The following is a 20,760-nucleotide window of genomic DNA, read 5'->3' on the forward strand; positions in this document are numbered from 1 at the left end:
CAGAAAACATTTAAAACAAAAAATTTAATTACAGTCTTATTGGTAGGGAAGTTCATGTAATGCACATTTTAAGTAAAATTTATCTAATTTTAAGTTATTTGGAATCTGTTAACACCATTCAACACAAGTCATTTTCCACTGATTTTCATATAATGTGATTTTAGGTTACACTTAAGATTTAGGTTTTAAATTTTGACTCTTTAGAGAACCAAAGTAATCAATCAAACACCTTCATTATGTAAGCTGACTTGGTTGTGGACATAGTTTGCTGAAATTTAACCAGTGTTTTATATTCTATTTGTTGCTGGAGATCTTCAGATCCAAATTTAAGACACTTGTAGATTGTCAAATTTCTTCAATTAAAAGATGGAGGTTTATCTCTAAAATTTAAAAGATCCCTATCCTTCACATTGGGTCAACCAGTGCATTTTTTTGGGGGGGGTATATTTTTTCCAGTATATTTTGTTTTATTAGCGCATCCTACTGTGTTTTTAAGTTCTAGGCCCCTAATGTTTTACTAAAAATGTGTGTGTGTGTGTATATATATATCTCCTTTACCTCTATTTTTCTCATTCATAAAGGCAGCTCATTTTTGGACTTAGAAGCAGTACACTCCTTCATTTATTGGAGAAAATGGGACTTTTTTATTTAGGCCAAGTGACCAGGAGGACTCTTAGCTATCTTAGCCATTCTTTAAGAATACTCTCTTGTAGTTTTTATGCTGTTTTCAGTCTTTTAAACCTGATTTTACCTATATAAAAGTTAGGATTTATGGAAAATATGGGAATTATAGCCTTACAAATGGTCTTGAATTTGGACATAAATTTGTATTTGAAAGAACCAAATAGTATTGTTTTTAAGTACTCTCAGTTCAAGATGTTATATGTCAACATTAGCAGATGCAGTGATTTAAAATTTTAAAAACTAAGCAGCTAATAGCTGGTTATTCTGAAACTTGTTTCCACAAATGTGGCTGCAAGTTCTGTATTTGGACTTTATCACAATTCAAATTTTACTTGGCATAAACATATGAATCATGATAGTTTATTATTATGCTTGTTTAAATTTTTTGTCTTATTTACAGTTGAAACTCCATTTTTCTTTGCTTTTGAAAATTTATACATGAGGCTTGGAAATTCCTTTTAACTTGAAAAAAAAAACAACTTTATGCACTTTCAAAAATTCTTTACCTTCCGAAGTCTCAATCCTTAAACATAGAATTTAAGAAGATAAAAGGATCTATATAATAAGGTTCTATTTTAAAATAAATATTTTTTATTGTAAAAGTGAGCAGGAATCTAACATTTATGATCCTAGAATAAATCAGTGAAAAGTAATGATTAGTCAAGAGAAATTTTAGGTGGCTGTCAAACCTTTTTGGAAAGGGTAACTATTTTTAGTAGATTCAGTTTTGTAACAGATCACTTCTTAGTTCCCGGCATCAGTTATATCATTAGCAAAGTAAAGATTTAGAGAATCTGTAAAGATCTTTCTAGCTCCAAACTTAAATTCCTAAGGTAAAAGGTTCTTTGAGAAGGTGTATATTCTATATATCCTTCCTTGAAGATGTTGCAGTTTTATCTTTAGTCAGGTTAATAAGATAACAGATTCCCTTTTCCTTGGGCAGGGTTACATTTCTGCAAAAAAAAAAAAAAAAGTGTTTTTTTTTGTTTGTTTTTTGTTTTTTTTTTTTACTTAATAATTTTTTATTATATATATATATTTTTTATAATATTATCCCTTGTATTCATTTTTCCAAATTATCCCCCCCTCCCTCTATTCCCTCTCCCCGATGATAGGCAATCCCATACATTTTACATGTGTTACAATATAGTCTAGGTACAATACATGTGTGTGAATATCATTTTCTTGTTGCACAATAAACATTAGATTCCGAAGGTACATGCAACCTGGGCAGACAGATATTAGTGCTAACAATTTACATTCACTTCCCAGTGTTTCTTCTCTGGGTGTAGCTACCTCTGTCCGTCATTGATCAACTGGAAGTGAGTTGGTTTTTCTTTATGTTGAAGATTTCCACTTCCATCAGAATACATCCTCATACAGTATTGTTGTTGAAGTGTACAGTGATCTTCTGGTTCTGCTCATTTCACTCAGCATCAGTTGATTTAAGTCTCTCCAGGCCTCTCTGTATTCCTCCTGCTGGTCATTTCTTACAGAGCAATAATATTCCATAACCTTCATATACCATAATTTACCCAACCATTCTCCAACTGATGGACATCCATTCATCTTCCAGTTTCTAGCTACAACAAAAAGAGCTGCCACAAACATTTTGGCACATATATGTCTCTTTCCGCTCTTTAGTATTTCTTTGGGATATAATCCCAGTAGTAGCGCTGCTGGGTCAAAGGGTATGCACAGTTTGATAACTTTTTGGGCATAGTTCCAAATTGCTCTCCAGAATGGCTGGATTCAAAAAAAAAAGTTTTTAAAAAAATTCTACTCTGAAGTTCATGGTCCCATATTAGTGTATTTGGGAGTTAAGATGGTTTAAATTCCTAGTTTTGTCAATTGACCCTGGGGAAAATCTAACCTCCCTTGGCCCCAATTTCTTTATCCTTAAAATGGATTGTATTAGATTACCTTTCCAACTGTGATAATTCCAATCACTTAATGCAGCCAATAATGAAAATTTTGTAAGTGAACAATTTAAGCGGTTTGAGACAACAGTTTTGTGACTACATCAAGTTCTAATTTTGAAATATGTGTTTACCTCCTTCCCATCCTCCGCCTTAAAAGACTGACGTTTTTGATTCATAATTGCTGGGAAGAGTTTTGTAATATTTGTGAATTATGCTGAAAATGTATAAGCCGTGGGGGGGGGGGGGGGAAGGGTCTGATCCGGTTTGGTCTTTAAAAACAATTATAGTAATTACTTCTTGTGGTTTAATATAACATTTGTTAATCCTTCTGTGGAAGAAATTGCATACATTGTACCCCAAATGCTAATTAGCTGGGTTTACAAACTAAAAAGCCCAAAAGAATGTTCTAGCTCAGCCAAATTTTTTCAACAAAGACTGAGCTGTGCCTGTCATACCAATAGCCACCTAACTTTAACTGTCTTAATTTGCTTTGTTTTCTAGTCTGAAGTAAGTCACCTTTATTCCTCTGGCTTCTTAGGCGCAATCTATTTCTCTCTTCCTCTCAGAGAAATGAGCTCAGGGTTACGTTTTTCTAGTTGAAGAAATTAATTTGTTGGGAAGTTTCCCCACATTTACCTACCCTAAATTTGTGTTTGGTTGGTTGTCACGTTCGACTCTTTGTTTTACCCCATTTGGGCTTTTCTCGGCAAAGCTACTACAATGGATTATTTCCTTGTCCAGTTCATTTTAGGGATGAACTGCAGCAAATTTAAGTAACTGGCTCGGGGTCTCTCAAATAGGGTGTGAAGCCGAAAGTGAATTAGTGGAAGATAAGGTTTCGCTGATCCCAAATCGCTGCCCCAAATTTCCACCCCGCTGCACCTTGGTCTCTCTCCCGGCAGAAGCAGTGCAGGTCTAATCCCTCTTAAAATACTTGAATAGCTATCACCTCCAAACCTCCAATCCAGTTTTCTGGGAGTTAATGCCATTTTCTGGTTCCTCATCCTTTGGCTACTCAGATTTAAGCTCCACGCTCCACTGCAGTTAATAAACTCTGAAAGCTAATTACTGAGGCTAGCGGAGCCCTCCCAGATTTTGCTTGATGGGTGTGGCAAGTGTCCCTGAGGAGCGTTTAATCTTCTAGCCAATCGGAAAATGGTTGCTAAACAGACCTAGTAAAGTCCCAGCCTATTAGAGGTGGCGCACCTGACGTGGTTTTCTGTAGTGATAGGTTGTAGGTTGCCTTTGCTGCTCAGAAGGTAAGCTGTTGGGGCTAGGTGACCTGTTCGGAGGTTGTGGGCTCCCGAGAATCTCTCAAGTCTCCCGCTGTGATCTTGCACCTTGGTGTTCAGGAAGGGCTTGTGAGTGATAGAGCTCCCTGGACTGAGGCAGTGTTGTAAAGTTGCTGAAACGTAACAAGGATCGCGGGCCACCCGCGATGGGAACGCACACCAGGGCATGGGAGCGGATGTGGCATCTACTAACGTGCCCCTTGTCCGGCTCACTCCCAGGTGAAATGCTCCTGGGAGCCCAAGGTTAGGAAAGTCGTGAGGAAGGGTCTGATGGAAGGGAATATGACGAAGAGCAAGATTGGCCGCTGTGACTTCTGTCGGAGCTGGGCGGGGAAATGGCCAATGAAGAAGATGCTATTCTGGTACCCGGTCTGCCCGAGAGTGGGAAACGTAGCCAGCACTTATTCCCTCCGCCCTTTCTAAGAAGGCGCGGAAGACGAGAAGACTGCGCCCCTGGAGGCATCCCCTCGAGGGTGCTCCCATTTAATCTAGGTACTACTTGTTGTTACAGACCTAGTGCTGTCTCCAAAATGGAATTTGTGTGAATTATTACACATTTTGTTCATCATTGTTCTTAATTTGATGGACAAAAAGTGTCTTGTTATTAAATATTTAATTTCCTAAGTGTACACTAATGAAATGTGATTGAATTATGGTCCTGTAATTTGGTCTGAAACTCAGAAAACCAGCGCTTAATCACATACTGCTTAATTAAAAGATGAGGAATTTGCTGACTGCTAAATTAAAAGATGAGGTATTTGCTGTTTGAATCAAACGGCAAACTCCTCAGCTTTTATAATAGAGCTTCATGTCACTATTACGAACAAAATTCGTAACACTGATGGTTGAAGAAATTCTTTTTTTCTCTGCAACTAATAACTGCATAAAGTCTTCGTTTCGTCCAGATGTTTAATTTTTTTAAAAAATGTCTTCTGTTTTGATTAATGAGCTAGCATTTGCTCTTGGCTATGAGCCAGACAGACACTATGCTTTTAAATGGTGAGGATGCTCAAGTGGGGTGAGGGAAATTCCCCCCCCCCCCCCCCCCCCCCCCCCCCCCCCCCCGCGCGCGCGCGAACACACACACACACAGAGTTTGAAATAGCATTCTAGAAGTGTACAATTTTAAAATAGAAAATGACAAAAAATTTTTCATTTATAACCACTAATAAATTTCAAAACTCAAATAGAAAAATTGACCTTCCTCTTGCAATTGGAAGTATTTTCCAGAAATCAGCCGAAGTCAGGATCACTAACCGTCTTTATTCTTGATCTTTTACGGTCAAGGTCAGGGGGTTAGGTCTTAACAATCTCACACACCTTCCTCCCTCAACCGCCAGGAGAGACTGACTCAGGGACTGCATCTCAATTCCTCTTCCTCCTCCTCCTCCTCCCACACATGTCACTTCCCCCTCTTTGTCCCACCAATCAAGTCAGCACAAAACAGCTGGGGAGGGTCAACCTTCAAACAAGTTAATAGGGAACTGTCCAATTGGCAATTAGTCTCACGTGCTTCATTATCCAAGTCCATTGCTCAGTTCTAGCCCTTTACAAATGGAATTAAAAGAAAATTTGTTTGCATCGTTAATATACATCAAAAAACTAAACTTGTAGTTTTTAGTGGTGAAGCTAAAAATAGTTATATTTAAGAATTATAATCTATTTAGAGCTTAATGCAAAGTATATTAAAAACCCCAATCTGTGATTACATTGGCACATGGTAAAATAAACTTATTCCTCTAATATAGATTAACAATTTCTGTAATTCACAGTCATGTGCATTATCATATTTGTACTTACGAAAACATTTAGGGTATATACCTAGTATCAATAGACAGTTAAATGACTTTGGAAATAAGGTACTAAAAACTGGTTTGCAAAATAGAATAATAATAGCATTTATATAACTTTTAATGTTTACAGGTACTTTGCATGTTATCTTATTTATTTCTTGTTAAGTGCTCTGTGTCCTGGATATAAAAATAAGTTGACTAAATTTTATTGCTGGGTTAGGCTTTTTAGGGAATTTGTTTTAAATGATTATACTTTATTCAAAAATAACTGAACAAAACTTGAAGTCATTGGCTCATTCTTTTTAATGACACTTTAATTTCCACAAAATAATTCAGATTCCATATTTAATTTAAAATCCCCATTTTTACAGATGAAGAAACTAAGACTAAGAAGAAAGAGGTTAAGTGACTTGCTTAAGTCAGTCACACAGGTAGTAAGTATCTGAAGCTAGATTCCAACCCAGATCTTCCTGACACCAAGTCCAGCACTAGCTTCTAGTGTATTCCCCCCTTCCTCCTCTCCCCACACAACTCTTAAACAATTGTCATTTTCCTTTTTTATTATCTTTGATAATCTGATGGATGAAACCTCAGTTTTGTTTTAATTTTCATTTCTTTTTGCATTGTGATATAGAACATCTTTATTTGAATCTTTTGAAAGCTGCCTATTTTTATCCGTTGACCATTTTTCTATTGGGAAATAAATCTTTTTATATATTTCAGTTTTCAGTAAATCTTGAGTGTCAGAACTTTATCACAAAAATTTATTGGGGCAGCTAGGTAGGGCAGTGGATACAGCACCAACCCTGAAATCCTCAGATACTTAACACTTCCAGCTGTGACCCTGGGCAAGTCACTTAACCCCAATTTTGAAAGAAAGAGAGAGAGAAATTTGTTGCAAAGATTATTCCCTAGTCATATTTGTTGTCCCTAAAAGAGAGTCTTTAAAAAAAACCAGTTTTTCTGTTAACCCAAGGCACAAGGAAGGATAATTTCTTTGTAATTAAACATTCCTCAAAATTGTTTTGATTAGAGTTTAAGTAAAAGGATAAATTGTATTGTGTAATATTCATGGTGACATAACTTGCCACTCTAGTTCAAAAACTTGAAAAATTCTTTGTTAAAATCTTTATTTTGATTTTTTTATTGTTAATCCACAAATACATGTGGAATTTTGTAACTGCATATGGAAAGATCTAGGGTTGGTATATAGGTACATGTGAGATAATAGCTGAATGTGATAGAGAAAAAAACATCAATTTATACTCTTGAACATTAGCGCTTCCCCCATGAAAAGGAAATAGGTTACAAAATGGATAAGTCCCAACTTAGAGGAAAACATATCTAATTGTAAATAAAGTAATATTGTTTTCACAGAAATTTTTAAAAGTTAAAACACTTTAGTAAAAATGTTGCTTATTTGTATCAGAGTAAATTAAAAATAAGGATATGCTGTGTACAGTGGACATAAAATAAGTCGACTAAATTTTATTGCTGAATTAGGCTTTTTAGGGAAATTGTTTATCTGCTTTGTCGATAAAAGTGGATCCTAAAAATATCCCTCCATAATATAAATGACAGCAATTTTAAATGATCATACTATATTCAAAGACAACTTTGAACAAAACTTTAGGTTTTTAGGTCATTGCATTTAATTCAGCTTCTATATCTTATGCATTTCTTTGCTATTCTACACCCCTCTGTATTACAAATTCTAAAAAATATTCCCCTCTTTTCTCCCTTTCTCCCTCATCCTCTTACTTTCTTCTCTCCCCTCCTTTTTTCCCTCCAAGTTCCTCTTCATAATCTCCCTTTCAAACTTGGATGTTTTTATAGTTTATGACTATTCCCTTCTTATTTCTCCCTGTCTTCATTTCTTTCTTCTCATTTATTTGTTGAGCTCATTTTGTTTCTTTACCGGCTTGTACCTTCCTTTGATGAATTCTGATGAAGGTGAAGTCCAAGTGACCCCACTTTCCCCATGGTTTCTACAATTCTTCTATGTTTGTTCAGGGATTTTTGCCACTACAAAAAGAGCTGCCGGAAATATTTTTGTGCATCTTTTCTTATTTATTTGATCTCTTAAAGATATTAGACAAATGATGAAATCATTGGATCAAAGTAACTTGAGATATAGTTTTAAATTGCTTTCCAAAATAGCTAGATTAATTCATATTCTACAACAGTATACCAGTGTAGATTTCATTTTCTAATTGATTCATCACAGGAAAAAAAAATTTCTGTATTAAGAATCTTAAATATTGTTATACCTGATATACCTTTCTAGAATTTTGATTCGGTATGGTTAAGACAAATGAGGGTTTACAAATGTAATAAGTTTAATTTCTTAGCAAATTTAAGTAACCACATTTTTTTAATAGTTTTTATTTACCAGATATATGCATGGATAATTTTACAGCATTGACAATTGCCAAAACCTTTGTTCTAATTTTTCCCCTCCTTCACCCCCCCCAAGATGGCAGGTTGACCAATACATGTTAAACATGTTAAAGCATAAATTAAATACAATATATGTATACATGTCCAAACAGTTGTTTCACTGTACAAAAAGAATCGGACTTTGAAATAGTGTACAATTAGCCTGTGAAGGAAATCAAAAATGCAGGCGGACAAAAATAGAGGGATTGGGAATTCTATATAGTGGTTCATAGTCATCTGCCAGAATTCTTTCGCTGGGTGTAGCTGGTTCAGTTCATTACTGCTCTATTAGAACTGATTTGGTTCATCTCATTGTTGAAGATGGCCACGTCCATCAGAATTGATCATCATATAGTATTGTTGAAGTATATAATCTATTGGTCCTGATCATTTCACTCAACATCAGTTCATGTAAGTCTCTCCAGACCTTTCTGAAATCATCCTGTTGGGTCATTTCTTGCAGAACAATAATATTCCATAATATTTATATACCACAATTTATTCAGCCATTCTCCAATTGATGGACATCACTTAGTTTCCAGTTTCTGGCCACTACAAAGAGGGTTGCCACAAACATTCTTGCACATACAGGTCCCTTTCCCTTCTTTAAGTTCTCTTTGGGATATAAGCCCAGTAGTAACATTGCTGGGTCAAAGGGTATACACAGTTGGATAACTTTTTGAGCATAGTTCCAAATTGCTCTCCAGAATGGCTGGATGTATTCACAATTCCACCAACAATGTATCAGTGTCCCTGTTTTCCCACATCCCCTCTAACATTCTGCATTATCTTTTCCTGTCATTCTAGCCAATCTGACAGGTGTGTAGTGGTATCTCAGAGTTGTCCTAATTTGCATTTCTCTGATTAATAATGACTTGGAGCATCTTTTCATATGGCTAGAAATAGTTTCAGTTTCTTCATCTCGGAATTGTTTGTTCATATTCTTTGACCATTTATCAATTGGAGAATGGCTTGATTTCTTATAGAGTCATTTTGGAAATGAGGCTTTTATCGGAACATTTGACTGTAAAAATGGTTTCCCAGTTTGTTTCCCTTCTAATCTTATCTGCATTAGTTTTGTTTATACAAAAACTTTTCAATTTGATATAATCAAAGTTTTCTATTTTGTGATCAATAATGATCTCTAGTTCTTCTTTGGACATAAATTCATTCCTCTTCCACAGTTCTGAGAGGTAGACTATCCTATGTTCCTCTAATTTATTTATAATCTCATTCTTTATATCTAGGTCATGAACCCATTTTGACCTGATTTTGGTGTATGGTGTTGTGTCGGTCAGTGCCTAGTTTCTGCCATATTAATTTCCAACTTTCCCAGCAATTTTTGTCAAACGTTGAGTTCTTATCCCAAAAGCTTGGGGTCCTTGGGTTGTCAAACACTAGGTTATTAGAGTTATTGATTATTTTGTCCTTTGGACCTACTCTATTCCACTGATCAACTAGTCTGTTTCTTAGCCAATGGTTTTGGTAACTGCTGCTTTATAATATAATTTTAGATCTGCTACAGTGAGGCCACCTTCATTTGATTTTTTTTTTCATTAATTCCCTTGAAATTCTTGACCTTTTGTTTTTCCATCTGAACTTTGTTGTTATTTTTTCTAGGTCATTAAAATAGTTTTTGGGGAATCTGATTGGTATAGCGCTAAATAAATAGATTAGTTTAGGTAGTATTGTCATCATTATTATATTTGCTTGCCCTATCCAAGAGCATTTAATATTTTCCCAATTGATTAGATCAGGTTTAATTTGTGTGGAAAATGTTTTATAATTTTACTCATATAGTTTCTGATTTTCCCTTGGAAGATAGATTCCTAAATGTTTTATACTATCGGTAGAGTAACCACATGTTTTGAAAAATATACTTATACAATATGAAAATATCTTTGATTTTTATTTACTGTCTGGACATTTAAATTTGAAAATACTAGTATTTCATGGAATTATTAGGCATACATTCTAACATCTTAATTATCTTTCTGAAAAATATAGTGTCTATTGTGTTTTGCAATTATCAAGATAGCATATTGCTTAGGCAGTACATAGTATGATGTAAAGAGTACTGGATTTGAAATCTTAAGAACTTAAAATTGAATGTTTTTCCTGTGAGTTATCCTGTGACCTTTTACCTCCCTGAGTTTCTAATAGCTTCATGAACAATATGTATATTTTTTGTTTTTATTTGCCTGGATGTGCCAGCAGATTCACTGACATTACATTACAATCTGTGAGAAACTATAGGATTCATGGAAGGGAAATGAACAAAGAAATATTTTAAAACTCTTTTTTGTTGCATTTAAGTTTCAAAATGTTTCACAATTCCACATATCAGTTATTTCTCTGGAGGTGAAGAATATCCTCCTTCATAGATCCTTTTGTAGTTGATTTGAATATCATATATATTAGAATAACTTACTCATTCACATCTACCCTTCAAGCAATATTGTTATTACTGTATACAACATTTTCTTGGTTCTGCTCATTTTGCTTTTCATTATTTCTTGCAAGTCTTTTCATATGTTATTAATCTGCTCATCATTTTTTATAGTGTTCTGTCACAAATATATCACAACTTAATTAGCCATCCCCCAACTGATGGTCATTCCCTCAATTTCCAGTTCTTACCGTGCAAGCACTTTACAAATATTGTTTCATTTGATCCTCACAATAGCCCATGAAGTGGTGCTTGACTCCCATTTTTACCGATTACCAAAATTGAGGTGGACAGAGGGTTGTGACTTCCCCAAAATCACACAGCTAGTAAATATCAGAAGACACATTTCAGTTCAGGTTTTCCTGGCTTCAGACCTGGGGCACTGTACCACCAAGCTGCTTCTGCAAATTTTAAAAACTTTATTTTGACCATTAGCAAACAAATTTCTAGGCTTAAAACTGGAGTTATAGATGGAATTAATCTTTTCAAGTGTGCCTATGCTGCCCTCTTGTGACAAAGCTAAGTTAAAATTTGTACTCTGATCTTAATATTTGGATATATTTAAAAATGATGATGCTAATATGTTTGACATTATAACATCCTGAACACAGCATCTGAATTGAAGAGAATCTCAAAGCCTATCAAGAAACAAAATCAATCTATAGTCTCCCACAAAGTTAGGAATTAGGAAAATATATTGGGAAAAAAATAATTGAGTATAAGGAATGAAAGAGTTTAAATGATCTTATCTTTGGAGCTTTAAAGATTATCTAGTCCAACACCTCTCATTTTACTGATGGAGAAATTGAAGCCCAAAGAACTTAAGTGGCCTAGTCCAAGATAACATCTAGCAGATCCTGAATTTGAATCCTGCCACAACCTTGGGTTCTTTACACTGTTCCAGACTTGTAATTTGAGAAGCTTCACCCCAATATATCAAGAATATTTTTCAGTAAAATCATAGGATTTCATAGGATAAAATCAAAGATCAAGATCTAGAAAGGATCTTAGAGATGGTCACAATTCCCACAGTCAGAAGTAGTGGATGCGTCTAGTTCTAAACATTTTAAAAGATATATAGCTGTATCCTGATTGATAAACAAACAAACAAAAACAACTGATTACTGATGTAGGAATCATAGAATCAGAGTGTGCAATTATAAAGCTGACTAGAGTAAAGAATAAATTAGAATACCACTAAACACCTTGTCCTATGTGGGTCCTATCCATACATAATTCTCCACAAGGAGCTTAACCAATTTTCCAGGAAACCTTTTTTACATTTCTTTATCATAGTTGTCAATGGGGCTCACAGATTGCCCATTAGTTATCCCTACATAACTAGCCCTCCTTTTATAGACATGCATTTCTTTGATATATTTTATGCTATAAAATACTCACTTCTGCAGCCATTATATTTATAACAACAAAGCTAATTTATTCAAACAAGTAGTTGGTTTTTCAAATTGCTGTGAATTTTATCATCCTATAATCAGCTTGATGAAGTCTCAAATTTGCTAAGCTGGCCCTTAGTTGACAGGATCTAAAAGTTAGGAAAGGGAAAATGGCACTTTATTCATCAACAATCCCTACAGAAGTTCAACCAATGTAAAGCAATCACCATGAAGAAGAAGCCAATAGAAGCCAACAAATATTTGATCTGCCCAATGCAGCAATTTGTAATATAAGCTCATATAAAACGATATAAAGCAGTATCACTTCTTAAAAGTGAAAAGAAATGAATGTATAAAGTGTCTATAGGCATATGATTAGAGAATGAAAATTAAAACCACCTCCCTCATACCTATCAGATTGTGTAAGATGATAGGGGGAAAAAACTTATGCTACCGAACTATAAAGGAAAAATGTTATCCACTTCCAGAGAAGGTACTGATGGAGAATGAATGCAGACTGAAGCATACTTTTTTTTTTAAACCTTATTTTTCTTGTGGGTGTACAAGGATACAAGGAAGGGAGGGGGGATTCTTTTGCAACATGGGTAATAAGAAAATTATTTTTCATGTATACATATGTATAATTTATAACAAATTGCCTTTTCAAGAAGGAAAGAGAATTTAGAGCTCAAAATTTTGAAAGATGAATGATAACGTTTTGATGTGTAATTTAAAAATCAAAATTTAAAAGATTTATACCATTACAATTGGACCTCATCCCCAAATTATTTTTTGTAACAATTTTTTTTCTATTTTACCCATTTACATTTTGCATTTACATGTAAAATAACTTTTTTCTTTTTTGATTATACATGTATGATCATTCCCCAATTTATAAATGGTCAAAGGATATCATAAGGCAGTTTTTAGAAGAAGATTGATTCTTGACAGTAGGACTCAGGTAAGGATTCTTTGCTAACTTGAATAAACTCAAGGTGTCCTCAATGTCTGTCCATGTTGGAATATTTTTTTTCCCACTATGGCTAAGTAAATCTCATTTTTTTGACCGATGAATGACCTATAAGTGTCTCATTTTGTTTTATTATTGAATCTAAATTACCAGTCCAATCTCTATCCTATAATGCAATGAAGAAAATATAGTACTCTTACTTTAAAGAGTTGAAAGTCTTTCAGGAAAGATAATATACATAAATATATGCAAATTAAATAGATTGGAGGAAAAAGAGTTACATTTCTGTTTGGGACAAAAAGACCTACCCAAATTGACTACTACAGAAATCATTCATAGAAAGCAGAATTATTTATTAGAATCTCAAGAAGTGGACCCCATCCTGGTCTGTGAGCCGAATTCACAGCAGGACAGAGCCACTCCCTTGAAAATGTTCACAGCTTTTATACATTTCAGACAACGAACCCCCCAAATCCCACCCTCTATGTGTTGTGATTGATCACATAAGTCTGTATTCCCCTATTTGGTCAGTGGAATGCAAGATAAGGTTATGTACAGCTTCTTTGGCCACGAATACATTTTTAATCCCTTCTTTGGACCATGGAATGTAGTCCAGGCCTTATGTAAAATAATGTGATTCTGGAGAAGCCAAAACTGAGACCTTAAGGCTTCAATCAATTTAGCTAATAGTCTCTGATCAATATGTGCTTAATCTGTAAGTTCTTCACCTTTCCACATATTTCTAAAGTCAGAAAAATAGGTTGGGATTGAGCTATGATGAGTTTTAATAGCTAATAAAAGAGTTTAGATTTTATTCTAGAGGTCGTAGATAGCCATTGGAATGTATTGAGTAAGCATTTATATAGACAAATTTGTTCTGGAAAATTGAATTTGCAACTGAATGAAAGTTAGATTAGAGGTAGAAAAGATTTGAATCAGGAGACTAATTAGGAGGCAATTTCAATTGTCCTAACAGTGATGAGAACCTGTGATAGCATGATGGCTTTGTGAGTGGAGAAAAAAGGAAGTAAAGGAGAATTGTTGTCAAGGTAGAAGTGAAAATTCAGTAACTATATATGGACTTTGAGGATGACCCTAGATTTGCAAGCCTAAATGACTAGGAGAATAATGATATTCTCAGAAGAAACAGGGAAATTTTGAAGGGAAGTGAGTGTTTAGGGAAAGATTTAAACATTTGTTTAAAATGATTATAGGACATCCAGTTTGAAATATCCAATAAATAGAGATGCACAATTGAAACTCAAAAAGAAGACAAAGAGTAGATACATTGGGTAGTTATCTGCATAGAAACAGTATTATGCCCATGGGAGTTCATGAAATTATCAAGTGAAAACGAAGGGAGAGATCTTTGAAGAAGGGACCCCAAAGCTCTAAAAATCCTTGAAGGAGAAAATCTCCAACTCTGCCTCAGTGAGGGACCCCGCCTGAGGGAAACAAGACAGTTTCTTTCTGTTATTTAGATGGGGTTGGTTCAAATTCCAACCCTATTCAATTAAAGAAACTATTCAAATTCCAGCTCAAGCTGAAACCCAGTTAGGAAATGAGCCAACTTGGGACTCCACCCACTAGCCCTCTTCAGCTTGTTAGCCAAATCTCCTATTATAAAAGAGCCAATCTAAAATCCTCTCTTTGCAGAGGCTATACCATGGTATGCCAAGGAAGCCTCTGCCCACTGTATTCTTTTCCATTGTTTATCATCACCTATTTCCCTAATGAGACTTTATGCCTCTCTATCAGGATTTCTAACCTTACTTCCCAATCCCTATAATATTAGCCTCTTTTATCAACCTAGGTTTTCAGGTCTTTAAATTTCTTTACAAAGAATCTCTGTGCCTCCAGAAGGGAGTTCCCCAAAACTCCCTAGTCTTGTGCCAAATTCCAAGGGGTATATGGGAGCCAAACTTTTCCATTTGGTTCCCTGAACCCCAAATCTGCCACTAGACCTTATCATTTAACTCCTTGACCACCAGAAACCCTAATCTCATTTTGGTTCCCTAAATCTAGACCTTTTGGTTCCCTGCTAAAGGGAACCCCAAACCTGAACCTCATATTTTTGGTTCCCATACCGGGAACCCCAAAAACTAGATCACTTTATCAAGATGAGAAGATAAACAAAGATAGAACTTTAGTTTAAGGCATACCCCATTAATGGTTCTGATATGTACGATAAATAGGAACAGAAAATGGAAAAGAGGTAGGAAAGGAGAGGGGGGGTGGGAAGAAGGAAAGGAAGTTAACAGACAAATAGGTAATTTTAAATTTCTTCTCTTTGGGGGCCTTACAACCTAATCACAGAGTTGGATCCAAATATCATCCAGTTCAATCTGTACTTAAAACAAATTCAAACCTAACCTTTAATTAGTCAGAATTTATGACCTCTCAAGACAGCCCATTCTACTTTTAGATTATTATTGTTAGGTTTGTTTGTTTGTTTTTTCCTCTTTCATCAAGCCTATATTTGCCTCTTTACAACTTTTATCTGTTCATCCAAATTCTGCCCTATCTGGTCAAACAATCTATTTTTTTTTTTTAATAGAACAGCTTTTCAAATACTTGAAGACAAGTTATCGTGCCTCCTATTATAGGCCAGATCTGTCCAGGATGGTCTGGTATCACAAATTTTAGATGGAGATAAAAGGACAAACTTGTGTTAACATTTAGCAGTTAACCAGAGGACATTTATCTAGCCATTGGAGAAGAAAAATACTCAGATTATTCAATAATTAAGCAGCTTGATTGGGCATACAGATAAGCATAGTTTTCTTTTGTTGCCCATGATGGTTCACTGGTCAAGCCAGAAGGCGCAACTGGACCACCTCATGTTCTCAGGAGAAAAAAAGACATTAATGGCCTGAGCTTTTAGTCCAATGAGCAAGATAGAAAGAAAGAGGAGGAAGGGAAGAGGGAGAGGCACAAAAGGAGGAAGATAGAAGAGGAGGGAGAGAGGGGAAGAAGGAAGGAAGATTTATTAAGTATTTACTATGTGTAAGTACTATTGTATACACCAGGATTTCTTAAAGTTTTTCCAGTGGAGTGAGCTACCCCTTTTCACCTGAGAAATTTTTACATGAGCCTGATTATATGCGAACATATATATAGACATATATATATATCTATATATCAAACATTTATTGATTATAAATCATAAATTTATTTTAAAAACAATTCTTTGGTTATACATATAATCTTAAAATTAAATATGAAAACAAATTTGCATATTAATGATATGGATGTGCTTGTTTATTTTTACACCAATAATTAAATCTTGCTAGAATATTTGATACTTGATTTGATACTGTTGCCAAATTTTTTGTAATCCCCACATTCAGTTATACAACTTCATATGGGGGTCAGGAAGAAGCTTTGAGATAGAGAATTGTGCTAATCCCTAAGAACTAAAAATTTTTTATGTTCACTTTTATTTTACTATCAACTCCAAATTATCCTTCCTCTCTTTCCCCCATCCCATCTCATCCATTGAGAAGGAAAGAAAAACAAAAACCATTACAAATATGTATGGTCCTACAAAATGAATTTCCCCATTAGCTTTGCCACCGCCCCCCAAAAAATTAAAAAATAAAAGGAAGAAAAAATATTTCAATCTTTACATTTCAGTCCATCTCTTTATCTGGAAGTGGGTAGCATGTTTTATTATGAATCCTGTAGAATTATGGCTGGTCATTGTGTTGATCAGAATTACCAAGTATTTCAAAGTTGCTTGTTAACAAAAAAGTCAAGAATATCAAAGGGATTAATGGAAAAAAAATAAAGGAAGGAGATTAACAATACTCGATCTTAAATTATAAAGCAGTAATTATCAAACCTATCTGATGCTGGCTAAGAACTAGATCAATGGAACAGAGTAGACATAATTTACAGTGGCAAATAATTAACCTTTTACTTGACAAGTGTAAAAACTTAAGAGTTGGGGATAAGAATTCATTATTTAGTAAAAAAAAAAAATAATTATTGAAAAACTGAAAAACAGTACGTCAGAAATTAGGCATAGATCATTTACTAAGATTGGTTCTGGAAGAGGACCAAGTTGCAGTGTGTCCAACTGTGGCTGATCAGAGGAATATGAGCAGCAAAACACTGTATTGACTGTTTCTCAGCCCTTTTTGGAGCCACACTGACTTCCAAGTGAAGGAAGGACTCTGGCCAAAATCTTGCCAGCAATGACTACAAGAGATATTCCCTGTCATTGTCACAGGACAATCTTTTCCCTATTCTTTCACAGAGATGAACTATGGAGGCATCCTTGCACTCCTGGGCCATAATCTCCTCTTGCCATGTAACCTGGAAATGTTCAATAATCTTTGTATGAGCAACTGACCCACCATTTTGTAAATCTCAGCTGGAATAGAATTAGCACCAGGTTCTTTGCCACATGAAAGGAACATCATAATATCCAAACAACTTCAATTGGAACTTCAGTTAGGGAGCGATTGATTTCATCCTGAAGTAAAATTATCAATGGCTTCAACATTGGTTAATTATAGCAAATGGTTTTGAATGCCCTGGGTGATGTTTTGTTGGGAACACTGTGGAATTGTTCAGCCTATCTTTCTAGGATCATGTCCTTCTTACTAAACAAAGTTGCTAATAAGTAGTTGAGATGCACCATAGTCCTTGACCCGTAAATAGCCTTCAAGGCATTATAAAGACACTTTGTATTCTTACTATCACATAAAACCGAATATTTTCTGCCTTTCTATTGAGCCAAGAATCCTGCATCTCTCTATACTTTGTAATTTATTTTTGATGAAATTAAATGCTACCTTTTTACAAATGGATAAACTCTGGTTAATTTTGTGAAATTCTTGTTCCTCATTCAATAGTTTCTGACCCAGATGAACAAATGCAATGCTATACACCAAATCTCCGAAAGCTGCCTGCTCTTTTTCTGCTACAGTTGCCATCTGTGTGTTGACTCAATTTACTCTTGAAGTTAGCAACAAATTTTTCCATTCATAAAAGCTAATCTATTGACCTTAATTCTTCTGGTAATCATTTTGCCTTGGGACTGCCACTTTTGTTAAATGTGAATATTCAAGTTGGAGAGGATAGGCCTATGATTAGTCCTGCACTTGGTGTTATACATTGCCATTGTCACTCTTATATCCTATTTCTTCTCCTTATAGTCACAGTATATTACATGCCAATATTTGCTGTGAGAGTAGATCACAAAGATTTATTGTGTTTAGGCAAATAGAAGACAGTGTTGGTGATGAAAAGATCATGAAATGTACAAGTCTTCATTAGTAAGTAACCATTGCTATTGTTTCAAATCCCATTCTTCCCAAGAATTTCCTGCCATGACTGGTAGTCTGAGTTTACTCTAGCATTAAAGTAACGAGAATTATAAGCTTGAACTCTTTTGGCACATTGATAAGGGTCTCCAGGTCTTCATACATTTTTATTTTGACCTCATCAGGATTCATCATCTGAGAGCACAGGCACTGTTGGTGATGACATGGCATTTTCCTGCAAATGACAAAGTGCGTTGTCATTTTGTTAGGCAAACTAGACCCTGAGTGAAATAAGATTGGCCTTTATTTGAAGTCCAGCTTACTGAAGTTGGAACTGGATCCACATTTTTTTCTGAAATAGCCACAGGGAAGGGAAGTGCTATGAAACTGGTGTAGGTTTTACAATAAAAACTAATCTAGTCAACAAGCTTTATATGCCCAATAAAAGGAGTGAATAACAGTTTCATAACAATGCAATTTAGGGCACTTGTTGAGTTCTCTCACAAAACAAAATAGACTGTAAGGTCTATTGGATTTTGTATCGTCTATAGGTGTGTGCTCATTCCATGTACTGATGGTGAGTGGAATCAACTTTGCAGAAATTTCTGTATATTTTTACATACTGAAATTAGGCCAGGAAACAGATAATTTTATTGTACCTTTTCTAGTCCCTTTCTCACACTTGGAGGTGATTGGTGTGATTTTTAAAAGGCTGCTTAGATATCCAGGGGCCTGCCAAATCCCACTGCTGCTTCCAGTGAGAAGACTGTGCTATGACTTGTGCCACCTGTGTGCAGGGTCATGACAACAGCTCTCAGTTTATTCTCACTCTGCTTCTTCCTCACTCATTTATCATCACAGGGCTTAGAGACAGGTAGAAATGGTAAAATGATATGGGTGATGTCTTTTGGTTCATGCATAAATTGGATTTAAGTGAAGCAGAGTTGCACAAAGTTGTCAGCCTCACTTTCTCTTCCAGAGTAATCACAGTCCAGTGACAAGACAGAGTCAAGATGACTGGTGATGACTTGAGATGTATTGGATGACCCTGGCAACTTCAATTTCTAACTAAGTTCTAAGTACTTGATAGCACCTGCTTCAGCTGTCTGAACAAATTGTTCTTATCCATCCATTCCACTAGGGGAAATCTTTACATGCTTGGGCTAAATGCCTCTCTAACTCACTGACAGGTTTGAGATCCCTCAGTTACCCTTAACTTAGTTTATCCTGTATGCTGAAAGTTTACCAGGATGTGGCCACTGCATGCTCCAGTTAGGTGAAACAGGTGGACACCAAAAGGTGGAAAACAACAGCCTTGAAAAGTTCTCAGCAGCCCTCATACCAGAGGTACTAGTATTCCCAAAATAAACCTACATCCTGTTTACTAAGATAAGGTCAAAATGGATATATGACCTAAATATAAAGAGAGAGATTACAAGAAAAGTTCAAGCTCATGGAATATATTTCTTATCAGACTTATGAATAGGCAAATATTTTATGAACAAACAAGAGATAGAAAGCAGAGTGAGGTATAAAATGGAGAACTTTGATTACATTGAAATTTTCAAAAGGATTTTGTACAAATAAAACAAATGTACCCAAATTTGAAGGAAAGCAGGAAATTGGGGGGATGGGAAATTTTATAGACAGTTTCTCAGATAAACGTCTAATTTGGGCTTAAGTGACTTGTCCAGGGTCACATAGCTAGGAAGTGTTAAGTGTCTGAAGTCAAATTTGAACTTAGGTTTTCCAGATATCAGGGTTGGTGCTCTATCCATCTAAGGTCTAATATTTCAAATGTATAAAGAACGTTGTAAACTCTGTAAGAATGCAAATCAGTCCCCAATTGGTCCATGGTCAAAAGATATAAGACAGTTTTCCAATAAAGAAAACAAAGCAATTTGTAGTTATTTAAAAATACTATAAGTCATTATGCTATAATAAGTCAATTAGAAAAATGCAAAGTAATCTTGAAATATAATTTTATACCCTTCAGACTAGTTAAAATAATTGAAGAAGAAGCAACAAATATTGAAGGGAATGTGAAAAAATTAGGACCCTAATTCATTACTGGTAGAATTGTGAACTGATCCAACCATTTTGGAGAGAAACTAAAATTATACCTAAAGTGTTACTACATTGGGGACAATGCCACTAGTAAGATATATTTTCAATGAAAATGTTTAGGGAAAAAGGAAAAGAACTTATATGCTCTAAAATATTTATAGAAGTTCTCTCTGTTGTGGCAAAGAACTGGAAATTGCGGGAATGCCCATCAATTGAAGAATTACTGAACAAGTTATAGTATCTGTGATAGAATACTATTGTGCTAAAAGAAATGATGAGCTCAATGAGCTTAGAAAAACATCAATAGACTTGCATGAAATTATGAAGACAAAAATGAGCAGACTTGTAGCACCCCTTAACACTACTCTAACCCAGATCCCACAGAGACAGACCTACTAGGATGTAGAGGTAAAGTGGTTAAAAAAAAAAAAAAAAAAAAGCAGCTTTATTCTTAGGTAGCACATATTTATACCCCCT

At 35.1% G+C, this 20,760-nt stretch overlaps 1 protein-coding gene across 1 annotated transcript in view; it reads left to right on the forward strand.

Moving 5' to 3' along the window:
- KLHL3 (kelch like family member 3) overlaps positions 1-20,760 on the forward strand; it is a 385,747-nt gene that overhangs the window by 14,690 nt on the left and 350,297 nt on the right. The gene's annotated exons all lie outside the window — the stretch shown is intronic.

This window comes from Sminthopsis crassicaudata, chromosome 2 (genome assembly GCF_048593235.1).
Source record: "Sminthopsis crassicaudata isolate SCR6 chromosome 2, ASM4859323v1, whole genome shotgun sequence".
NCBI lineage: Eukaryota > Metazoa > Chordata > Mammalia > Dasyuromorphia > Dasyuridae > Sminthopsis > Sminthopsis crassicaudata.